Here is a 12,680-nt window from a genome sequence, read left to right as displayed (position 1 = left end):
TGCTGGCCCTCTGGAGCCAGTCGCAGCGGCAGAGGCGGCGCTGTCTGCCGGCAGTTTGCGAAAACACGGCCCTCACCAGCAGCGACTCAAGTCATTCCGGAAACAGCCTCTGGCCTGCGGCAGAGCCATTTCTCCCCGATAACTCGTATGGCTTAACACATGCCGGCATGGTAGCTGAAACGGTAGCAGCCCCAGCAGTCAGTAAACTCCTGACGACGATGGCGGAGAAGGTCATCGAAAACTCGAGGATTTTATTCTAACTGACGCGGCTTGAAAACCGAGAACGTTTTATTCACGACTACAACTTAAAATTCTTCGTTGCACCCAGTAATGTTCATTTATCATGCTTTTAAAGGTTCACGAGTAATCAAATGGCGAAAAGATGTCTTTATGTGATGTAATCGCAATTTACCAAGTTTAAGATACTTTGCTTTACTGGTAGTGCGAAACCTTGCTTTTTGTTTCGAACTTCATGATTCTATGTAATTCTGCAGCTTTCGTGACCGTTGTCACATAAGTTAAATATCTTCTGGGATATTAGAACAGTGTTCTAGCAGTAGTGGACACCATAAGATCCTGAGGAAGATCCCAGCAGAGGGGTCGAAATGTCGATCATTTTAGTAGAAATATACTGCGGCCTAATAACTCAGAAGATTTTAACTTCACGATTCTAGGTCCACGGTAAGTACCCCATAGGTCTTGATGAGTGAGGTTCCGAGCTTCAAAATATGCGACATAAATGGCCAAACCTTTCCACTGAATTGACTTCGAAGCTTAAATTTTAAACCTCCAAGGAACCAAGAACTTCAGTATCTGCCTTAAATTTCAACTTGATACGCCAAGCTGTTCCCGAGAGAAAAGGTCTTAACGGACGAACTGACAGATGGATAATAAATACCAAAGATTTTTTCGTATTATGGGATTACAAATTCGCGGTTTTCGAATTTTTTCCTTTAGTTTTACCGTAATACCCTGCCTTTTGTCAAACTTTATGATGCTAGATCAACGGAAAAACGGAAAACACCCTACAGGGTTTGATGAGAGAGTTTTCGTGTATAAAAAAATGTGACATAAATGGCCGTATCTTTTGACTGCGTTGACCTACAAGCTTAAAATTTTTAATCCACTAGAGGACAGTAGATCTCAACATGTGACATGAATTTTAACTTGATACGTCTACCTAACCTTGCAAAAAAGGTTTCTTAAAGTTTGGACAGATAGCGTATAGTAAATCAGTTATAGAGGGGTACGTATGGAGCTATTTTTGGAGACAGATAACAACAACAGGGATCGTACCGCCGAGGCCGGTCTGTAGCCTATCCACTATAGAAACAACTGAGAGGGAACCGGCCACCTTAAAGTGGACTCCAAGCCACGCTGGCGGCACAATGTGATTTGAGCGATCGGCCATAATCAGCTACAGGCACTTTACGTTTGATTGTTGCCGTATTTCGTTTTCCTCAAGCTTCGCTCATCATCTTAGACAGCGCCATGCCGTAAACGCTTCTTACAAATTAATATTCGGATTAATAAGTGATAGCTGCGCTTAAAACTCTGCTCCTTACTTTTTGAATGGTCGTGACACATCGCTACCAACTTAGTGGCTGTACTTTCTTTGAGGATGATCAGGATGTAATTTTATCCTTACTTCAGTCTCGATAACAGCTCTGGGCGCTGTGTCTTTTGGTTCTTATGGCATGTAGCTGAAAAGTGAGGCGGATAGTTACTGTGGGACTTAGATTATCACCCGAGGCACCTTGGTCGGGTGCCAACGCTCAGGCTAGTCAAATAAGTCGGTGACGTGACGTGGGATGTACGGCTTCTGTTTTGTCCGTGAGCTTAGCGTGTGCGCCGGGTGATGGCTTCCTGGATGGTTGATCGATAACATCGATTTTGTGAAGTCTGGGTGGTTTCCAAATTAGATGAGCTGGCTGTCCCCAACATGGAACAACCATATAAAATAGAGGAGAGGACCCTTGTCCTGTAAACAGGCGATATTCCCTGGTGGTGAAGAATGAGCCTGTCTCCCAAATCCGGGTGATCTCGTGTAAAAATCATCGCTCTCGTCTTGTCTGCACTGATAGTAATTGTATTTCCCTTGGCCCAATCTTCAACCATCATCAGTTGATGCTGTAGACGAACGGTGACCACGTTGATCATCTGGCCACTGGACAACAAAGCGGTGTCGTGCGTGGAATGAACAAGCACCCCCCTTGGCAATCGTGAAATAGCATTGACATAGATGACAAAAAGCAGTGGATTCTGCACAGAACATTGGGGGAAGCCGTCTGTGAGGAGTCTGAGGCTGGAGTGCTGTCCCTAGATCTGCATTATTAAACGCCTATTGTATAAATATCTGTCCATGGTCATGAAGCTTTAGTCCTGCATAAGTTGCAAGATCGCTAGTTTGAATAGGAATTTTCGCCGCCAGACTCGATCGATCGTCTTTTCGCTAAACAAAACGGCTTCTGTATAACTGGACACATTAACGTTGCATACGATAAATACTGAGATTCGGGTGACTTGCATTTCAGCACACACTGGAGTTTGACAGGCAAATTGCTACATGATCGTTCGAATAATATCGTTATCTAGGATATCTCTTCAATAGTAGCCTTTGGAGGATCTTGGAGAGGGTCGAGAGTAAGCTTATTGGACGATAGTTTTCTGGACGTGTGTTTGTTCTTCCGGGCCTTTGGTACTAGGAGCACCTGGGCAATCTTAGCTGCCGTCGGGATATATCCTCGCAGCTTACAGTTATTATAGATATGCGTTAAGAACATAGTTGGCTTCCTTGCAAGATGTTTAAGTTAGGGACCTGCGGCTGAGTGCTTCCCACGGTGAGTGTTGATTTGTCGTGCTTCTGCCAGGGCAGTAAGGTTTGGCTATAGTCATCGATCTTCATCTCGGAGTACATGTGCATGATATCTAGTCAGAACCATAAATCGTCACTGTCATCCAGACATAAGGTATTCTGACATATATTGCTGCAAGACTTCTGGCTTGCTCAGAAGTTCGTATCTTTGACCGTTGGGGTCTCGGATGGCTAGGTTCGGTATTCGAGGATGGTGTAACGATTGGACAAGGCGCCACTCATTGCGAGACTGAAGCATAAGGGTCTCCATTTTGTTTTCCCTCACTTCCTGCCCATCTTCAATAGCTCGAAATTAGAGTTCGCATGCTAGTCTCTTCATTTCTCTGCGGTATTCGGAGTTGTGGCTGCCTGCGAACTCTACTTCTGAGAGACTTGAGATCGTGCAACAGCGGGGAAAATACTTCATACAGGTTTAGAATATGTGTCGTTCTGTCTGACGCCTGGCGATACGTTTTTTTTTTTATCTTGACAGTCAGGGTTGAAATGGCATCACCGATCGATGATGTGTCTTCTGTCGGTCGAAAGTTATTGTCGAACCAGGAACTGAACTGAGGCCAGTTGCTAATGGTGTTTGCTGGGTGGCCGAAGGGTTTTAGGGCTTCAATAATGCAGCCGACAATAGGGCAGTGTTCGCACGAGGATTTCTCAATGCTGGTGAGCTGGAGGTGAGTGCAGATATTATTGAACACGTTGAGGACATCGTGGCCGTGGTTACGGTTTGCTGTAACGTGCTTTGGATCTTCATGTCCAAGAGTGATCAGCCCCACATGTTCCTCTAAGTTATGCAGTCTCTCCCTTTGGAGATTGTTACGTCAGGAATTACAAGCGTAGTTTTTTGGCTTGAGATCCCCACACAGGAGGACGTTGCCGAAAGCGTCTTATATGTATGTAAAACACTGTCTTTCGAATTTTCTATTTGGTCTTATGTAGGCTGAAACCAACGCGATAACGCTATAAAGTGTCGAGATATTTACCTCAAAGGAAATAAGTGGTCGGAGAGTGACTGGAACCTACGTAATGTTTTCGTTGATGAATAAAGTCGTACCTTTCACCTTTCTCCTCCCGCCCTCCCCCCACCACCCCACCCCCTCCTCTTGCCCAGGCCACTGGTTCGCAGTGTCTGTCAGCCGATCATGTTCTTAAGTTTGTGTGATTGGGTAGAACGTTGGTGCGTCTCCGTCAGAAAAACGATGCTCACTTTATTGTACATAAAGACCCGGATCCGTGATATTTCCGAAGCGTGGCAAGAAACTCGATAGTGGCGTCCTCCCCACCCCCTCGAGCATTTGAGATAGTACCTCAAAAATCCAAGAATTTTTTATTTTTTTTTATTTTTTTTAATGTGTACATTTTATAGCTCACATCTTCCCGAAGAGTTTGTATTTCCCTCTGTGAAATTCAAACATGAATATTTTGTAATGGAAGCCATTCGACCTATATTCAGGACAACGCAAATTAAAATTTCCTGTGTGCTTCTCCTGCTCCCAGTCAGCCTGTTTGACATCCTATCTCATTAAAACAAAACCTCACGATTAATACTGGGTAGGATTATTTGTAACCGGGTGAATAAGAACTCTTCAGATAATCTGCACTCTTTAATGCCTATTAGCTAATAACTTTATTTGTGTGACATAGAATTGAATACAGTAAACATAAGGTCTGTAAAGACAAGAGGCAAGCGAGAAAGTACATATTTCTTCATCGCTTAGTTCCCAGCATTTTTTCTCTCTAATCTGCTGCAGCCTTGCTCGACGTCTTTTCCTTTCTGGGAAAGAATCTATTTCCTCATCAAAGTTCGTCAAATGTTGTGCTACATGAAAAACCAAATTGTCGTGTAAGGTGTCAGGGAAATCCAACACCTTCCATGAAAACCCTGACATGATAGCAAATCCGGCAGTTTATCACATAGCTCCGAATAAATCCTGACATTAAATTAACCAAAGTAATACGATCAACGAGTGAGCAAATGGAATACCACAGACTAACACAAGAATGCCTAAATGCATGTCATACCTTCGCGCCGTGAAACAGACGCAGTTCCGAGGGGAGAAACGAGAACAGAAGCCGAGAGCAGAGTCGTGTAAGCGAGAAGGCCCTACGATAACGGACAGACACCCACGTCGCCAGCCGACCGCCAAGATCACCCCCAACCCATGTTAAAAGATAGAGCCCTCCAGCCCATGTTAAATGATAGAGCCCTCCAGATAAAAGCATAGATCTTACAATAACACTAAAAGGGCCACACCAGCAGCAAGATTTAGCGTGAGACTATACGCGTCTCTGTTACGTTGCAAACATTAAAAACATTGCCTCACCAGGAAAAGTATAACTTTTCTCATTGGATAGACTGAATTTTTGTAGGCGGAGCTTAAAGTTAACATTGAGACGCTGATTGGTGAGTTCAAAACACAGCCAGATACCTTTTTTTAAAACCCACTTCGGTAAATTGTAGTAAAGAGAAGTTAGGAGAGAGTTGCTTCCGAGACGGCGAGCTGTGTGGAGCTGCGCTGCCCGCCGCCCCCTGACGCTGCCTAAACAACGTCAAGGTAATGAACGCACGCGATGCCGCGTAACAGCGCATAATGCTTCACTTAGAACTGCAGAAATCTCATCTGTTACATCCTCTTTTTACGTAATACCAGTGTCGATCGTCAATTAGAGCTCATGGTATTCACATTTGCATCTTGAAGTTAAAATCTGAAATGCGGTGATTTTTCTGTTATATAATTATTGAGAAGCCACATCAGCCATTGTAACTTACGACAAGTTAAATAAATAATTGAAGATAATTGAGGGTCACTGTAGACCATTTGGATGTTTTCTCTTTTATGAAACTTAACTTAAACCTAGATTGTAGATGTGATGTGACATAGGTCATCCTTCGATCCATTGTAAAACTTGGAAACCCATTCAGGGAATATTCGTTCACATCTTTGTTGAACGCAGTTGGTTTTTATCATCCTGTATTAAAATATTTCCTTTTATCAATACTGCAATTTATAAACAATGTTTTGTGAGTAGAATAAAATTTCCAATGGTAAACTTAACTGCTTTTTCGACGTTATTTTACCAGCTAAATAAAAATAGGAAAGCTTTGAACCCCTTCCACTAAATTTAGTTAGTATTAAGATTCTTTTACAGGGAGTGCAGTGGAGCTGACACGGATATCATTAAGTATTTGATTATATCATCGCTAGTCACACTGAACTCTTCTGAACTCTACATGTCATGTGTGGTCTGGAGTCTCCTTACCAGCAACAGGTCCCAGGTTCAAACTAGTCAATTCCCTAAAAAACATGCTCAGAGCGTCGTTGCGCGAAAGTGGTAGGGAGACATGACTTAGAACAAACAGACACCACGCAGAATGTTAGAGTCGTTGTGTATTACTGAAGAAGCTATTAACACGAATCATACCCTAGACTGGTGTGGTTTCTCGATTTGATAATTCTTTTTCTTTTTGTCAGTGTGTGTTAGATAAAAGTAAATAGGCCTCTCTTATGTTGCAGCAGTTTTAACATACGCCAAACGACTGAGACTTTCGTGGGACAGATTGTCATTTTTATCTACCTCATTTACATCAGTAACACTACAGAAAATAATTCACGAAGTACCGATATTAAATGCGCATTAGTACTACTACAAGCAATATATTTTATATTTGGAAATAGTTTCGCATTCCACATTTCACGCTCCAGTTTCTCAAGTATTACATCGGAAATAGTAGTACGAAATTATTATATAAATTTGGAATTGACATATTCTTCCAATTAAATTGCGTTATGTCCCCGTTTCTTCTCCTTCCTCGTTCTAACGAACTATCTTGTCATCACCAATTCTGTAACTATACCTGCCATTTTCGAAACTTATTCTCCTGTTAACTTCACTAACCCCGCCAGAACCACCAGTTTAGTTATTCGACGTTTATTCTCCGGTTAGTCGTTATTACCTGTCCGTACAATGCATTTTCCGCGCTGTTGCGAGAGTAGAACGGCTGCCAAACTGGGACTGTACGGTTGACCATTAGTCGTATAGCTGTATAATTGGCCCTTAGTCGTATAGCGTTCTGAAAAAAAATTTCTGTCAAAATTTCATTTTGTTCAATACGTCGAGAAGATAGTATTTCATCTTTGTTACCTGTTACGCCTGTTAGTCATTTATTTCCACTCTGGTAGTCAGAATCTACGAATTTCCCTAATAATTATAATTATACTGATCATTCACACCACCCAGTCAACCACATAAACAGCGATTGTAATTCACAAGTTCGGGTTTATTCGGCTCAGCTCGTATAGCCTCCTCCACCTTTGCCGACAGGAAAGTTTTTCCTTCCCTGATAGAGACATCACGCTACACTATGCGCGAACTCTAAAATCTGCTTATGACTTGTTCATAAATTAACTTCGAAAGTGTTCAAAAATGTTCAAAACCCATGGGATGCGTTTAGAAATCATATGAATAATCGATAGACCAATGTGCGCTCGTTACTAGGTGCTTTGTGAAACAAAATTTTTTTCTTCAAGAATATGAATTTGGCCCCACCTGAATTTGCGCTCGGGGCAGATACCCCGATCCCTCCCTCTCAGGCCTCGTAGAACCGCAGACCCTGTATGTGTACAAAGTGGAAGGTTTTCCTTCTGTGTACGAGTCGTGTATTTTAAGTTGTAAGTAAGTACCGTTTTGAAATTAAAAAAAGACGTGCTGAGATATCTGCATAATTTTATTTTTGCTTGAAAGCCTGTACCTTAATCTACTTTTATACATAATTTCCGTCAATATTGAGGCACTTGTCATAACCTTGTACTAGTTTTTGATTACCCTCCTCATTGAAATCTGCCGCCTAACTTGTTAACTACTGCATCACCACTGTTTTGACTTCGTCATCGTCTTGAAGTCGCTGACCAGCCAGGTGTTTCTTGAAGTGTAGGAACTGATGGTAGTCACTGGGAGCAAGTTCTGGGCTGTTTGGAGGATGATCTAGAGTTTCCCATCGAAAAGATGTGATGAGATCTTTGGTCTGATTCGCCACATGCGGATGGGCATTCTCTTGCAGCAAAACGATGCCCTTGCTCAACTCCCATGGACTGTTGCTTTGATTCTGGTGTGACGTAGGCAACCCATGTTTCATCGCCCGTAACAATTTGGCTTAATAAATCATCACCATCGTTGTCGTACCGCTCAAGGAAAGTCAATGCACTGTCTAAACGTTTGGTTTTGTGCACATCCGTCAATATTTTCGGTACCCAACGTACGCACAGTTTTCGGTAATTCAAGTGCTCGGTCACAATGCCATACGAAACACTACGAGAAACATTAGGAAAGTCATTCCGCAAGCAGGAAATCGTAAAGTGTCTGTTTTCTCTCACCTTATTTTCCACTTCGTGCACTACACTTTCACTAGCGACCGAAGGACGCCCACTCCGTTGTTCATCATGCACATTCGTGCTGCCATCTTCAAATGCTCTCACCCACTTTCTTACCATTCCATCACTCACAATGTTTTCTCCGTAAACTGCACAGATCTCACAATGAATATCGATCGCTTTTAGGCCTTTAGCACAAAGAAATCTTATAACAGCCCGTACTTCACAGTCGGTGGAACTCACGATTATCGGAGGCATTTTAAATACTCAGTACAGAACGTAAACAAGGAAGAGTCAGACTGTAATGGCGTCAGTGCGTAGATTAAGGTATTACTGAAATATCTTAGCACGTCTTTTTTTTTAATTTCAAAACGGTACTTAATTAAAAACACACTCCTCGTAGATCTACAGCCCATTACTGAGGACGAATATTTTCATGGCTCCCTCAACAAGGGTGAGAATCTTGGACCACATATGTGGTACACTTCGAAATTTTTGGAATGCCTCCCCGAGGACGGCGAAAATGTTTCTTTGGCAGAGAGTAGCAACAAATTCGTAAAATGCTGCCAAACATCTGTGCTAGTTCTGTGAAGTCTGAAGTTTCTTGTTTGGCAGGTGTTGTGAAGATTGTTGCAGTGGTGGCAGCTCTGACAAGTTGTGCTTGTTGAACCGTCTGGTGCTCTCCTTCACAGCTCACGCACTTTGGTTTTTGTGTCTGTGTGTTTGTGCAGTTCTTTAACGAGTGGTGACCGGCGCATTTTACACTAAGAAGTGGTAGGCTGTAATAGTTTTACAGTGTGAAAGAACGCTGGCAGCCTTTGCACTGCGTGGTTCCTCTTCTGGTCGGTATGTTTCAATTTGCACCTTAGTATCTAACAAGTGGCGAACATCATAGATTAAGTCACTGGTTGATCCTGCAAGAAGCTAAACACATACGCCGGTTTGACTGTTATTTTGTTTGTGATTTCATCCCTCGACTTGAATTGGTGAACGGAAGCTTGATGAAATCCTAGTGCTCGGAGTTCCAGTTTCGATCTCTTTTGCCGATGTCACAGCTGGTAGGTATTTTATGACTACTTGTAGATGGGCTATGTGTTGCTACCTGGAAGAATCAGAGGGCGCTGCGCTGGTCAGAAAGTGACTCGAAGTGTTAGTTTATGGTATCGTCTTAATATAGCGATTTGATCGGTGCAGTAACATGCTTCTTGAGCTCACATTTAACGTTAAGTAACGACCTGTGTACTGGATCGTGATAGGCGGTCTTTTCGCAGCTGAAGAGTTTGAAGCTTTCGAAAGTCCTGGAGTAGATATTGGAGTATTTTCATCGGTGTCAGGTGGAGCAATAGCTTCTATTCGTTCACCATCGTTCTGTAGTGGCTCTCTTGCGTTAGACCTTGGGACAAGCATCTGTCGCTTGCCGATTTCAAATATCGGATGTGGATTCTTTCGTTTACGGCGTCCGAGATTACGACGCACCCTTTCAAACGGCCACTTATCATCGTAGTTTCCACCAGGATCGGTATTGATTTTCAGGCGTTGGGAAGTGTCCGAGTTGGACGCTAAATCCTGCACAGCTTTCTCGAAACAAGAGGTGTCCTTGCATATTCAGAGGTCAGTTTGTTACGTCCAGTGGCTCTGTCTCTGCCTAGTTCGTCTCGTCGTCGTCGGTGTTCATTGGCCATCTGTTGGTCGGTGGCGGCTCGTTGTTGGGACCTTCAATATCACGGGCGATGTTAATGAGGGGAGGATGTGTTCTTGCACAGTAAATGACCTTGAGCTGTGCCTGCTTCCAGTTGTATTGGAAAACTCGGGCTTACCGACCGCGGCCGGGGTCCGAGACCTCCGTCGTTCCCCGTTCTTGTTCTGCTAGAATTTAGTGTCCGAAGTGTGTATCGGCAACACCGATGGTGCTCGAGTGGAAGCCTGATCCGTCATGAGAAGAGCGGACGACGGGACCACCGGCGGAGCAGGCACCGACACACAGCGATCAGCCGAGTACTGAGCGACCGAGGCGGCTACGTCGGCCGCGCACCCACTGTGGTCCACTCTCGTATGAATCGCGCGCTCGACTTACGATTCCGGAGTCTGCTCCAACTAACTGACTTTGCTTACGAAGAAACTGTCTAACTTACGAGTGAGTGCTACCACTGGACTCTGTTTTGCCTCACAGTTGGAGTCCTCTTTGGTCTGTAGTGAGAGTGCAGTAAGTACAATGAGGGGCTTTCGGTAAGTAATACAATACAAAACTTTTCTCGGTCAATTTCGCTTCAAAAATGCACAGATTATTGCCATTTCAGCTCCTTTAGTTTCATTAAGTTCCGATTGGTATCAGCACTATATGTAGCCTTCAGAAGCGGTGCTTGTAACGAAGGCACGTTCCACGTTGAGGGTATTGTGCTACCCAACGGAAAAAACGTCTTCAGAGTATTCACCTCCACAAAAATGGAACAAACATCTCCGTCTGCATGACAACTCAAGGCCGCACACCAGCTGTGCATCCATGCTCACAGCATTTCAGTGCAGTATTCTTCCTCATCCAGCCTACATCCCAGATCTCTCACCTTCCGACTTCCATCAGTTCGGCCCAATGTAGGACGCACTTCGCCAGAAGCAGTTCGTGGATGATGGGAACGTTAATGATGGAACAAGGCCTTGGCTCCGACGTCGACCTGGACTGTTGTACCATACGGGCATACTGGCCCTCCCAGTAAGGTGGCACAAGATCGTCATGTCGAACTGGGGTTATGTTCAAAATAGGGTTTTCTAGTCAAAAATCTGGTAAATTTACGGGGTATTGAAATCCTTCAGGAAAAACGTGTTGTTTCACTTACTGAACGTCCCTAATGGGTGAAGTGGGTAAGGGTAAGGCTTGTCATTGATCTTCCGAGAGTCACAGCATTAATGGAACTACTAAAGTGCTGGAGCACGGCAGCTATCTCATAAGTGATCTACAAACAAAGGTAATCACCTGTATGGTGGAGGAGTATTGCCAAGTCTATGACACTGAGTGGCATATATGATGGAAACTTGGAAGCGTAGTTGATTTTTTTCCGAACACACGAAATTTTAATGTGAGACAATTAAGTGAATGTTTGTGCAGAATCGGTTCTATGACAGGTCAACTCAAAGGATGAACCGACCATGGTAACACTTACCACGAAGCCGTTGTTGCTAAGTCTTTGGCATCCCATTTAAAAATTATGATATACTAAGTTGCAAAATCCTAAAGATGGGCTTTTTAACTCACATTACACTTTTGTTTCATACAGAATTAGTGTGGTAAAATGTTGACGAAAATGTCTGTAGGTAAAGAAGAGGTACTTGCAGTTTTGACTACTGAGAGGCATGAAGGTTCATATTTATCTGCATAAGATGGAGGGGCATCTAACTTGGTATATAATTAAGATATTTTCGTACTCTTAAATGAAGTAAAAAAGAAAAAGGCTACTTATAAACGAAAATATGCTGCATAGTAACTCCGAGATGGCAGTCAACGTTTTCTTGCCGTTTTCAACTTCTTATTTGTCTGAACTAGACATTTCGATGTTGAGTGCAATTGGAACAAGAGAGAGAGAGAGAGAGAGAGAGAGAGAATAGGGAGAGAGAGAGAGAGAGAGAGAGAGAGAGAGAGAGAGAGAGAGAGAGAGAATAGGGAGAGAGAGAGAGAGACATAGAGGAGAGAGAGAGAGAGAGACGTAGAGGAGAGAGAGAGAGAGAGAGAGAGAGAGAGAGAGAGAGAGGGAGGGAGACTCAAATCAATCGATGAAGAACTGAGGCTTGCTTTGTCAACGGTTCGGCCATGAATTAGCCATATGTGAGCAGCTAAGTAGGCTCAGAAAAGACATGAGTAAAACTACTTACTTTAAAATACGTATTTGAAATGTCTATTTTAAAGTTATTAAGTTGTTAATGAGTGCATGAGTCTACTCTTGTTTTCTAATAATAATACTAACAATTTCTTACTAAACTATCTAATCGTAATTGTATTAACACGTTTTGTTGTGCTGTGTTGAGTCGAGGCTCGTCTGGATGTATGTGATTATAAAAAGGCTACGAAACGCTAACATACATTAATTACATTTATTTAAATCTCGACTATTATCTATTTCTTTTTCGTATTTTATTCTGATGTAAATATTAAAATAAGATGGCAGTGTCTATCAAACTTCAGGATGTCCACAAATTTCCTTTACAACTTTAATACCCTTAAAACTATACTAGATGATAACGTATTTTCAAGATGTGATAACTTAAGTCGTAAAGCTTAGTTTCTTCATTCATACGCATCACTGTGTGCATCCTTAGCGGAACGGATAATCTGCAGTCGGAATTGAATTTTTCACCTTGTATAATTGAAGATCTGCACTGTGAAAGGCTCAAATGCGCTGCAAATGTATGCCTTTAAGTCCAGCAGAACATATGCTTTACGAAACACAACAGGAAGA

The sequence above is a fragment of the Schistocerca americana genome, chromosome 6 (assembly GCF_021461395.2).
Source record: "Schistocerca americana isolate TAMUIC-IGC-003095 chromosome 6, iqSchAmer2.1, whole genome shotgun sequence".
Taxonomy (NCBI): domain Eukaryota; kingdom Metazoa; phylum Arthropoda; class Insecta; order Orthoptera; family Acrididae; genus Schistocerca; species Schistocerca americana.
This window is presented reverse-complemented; position numbering follows the sequence as displayed.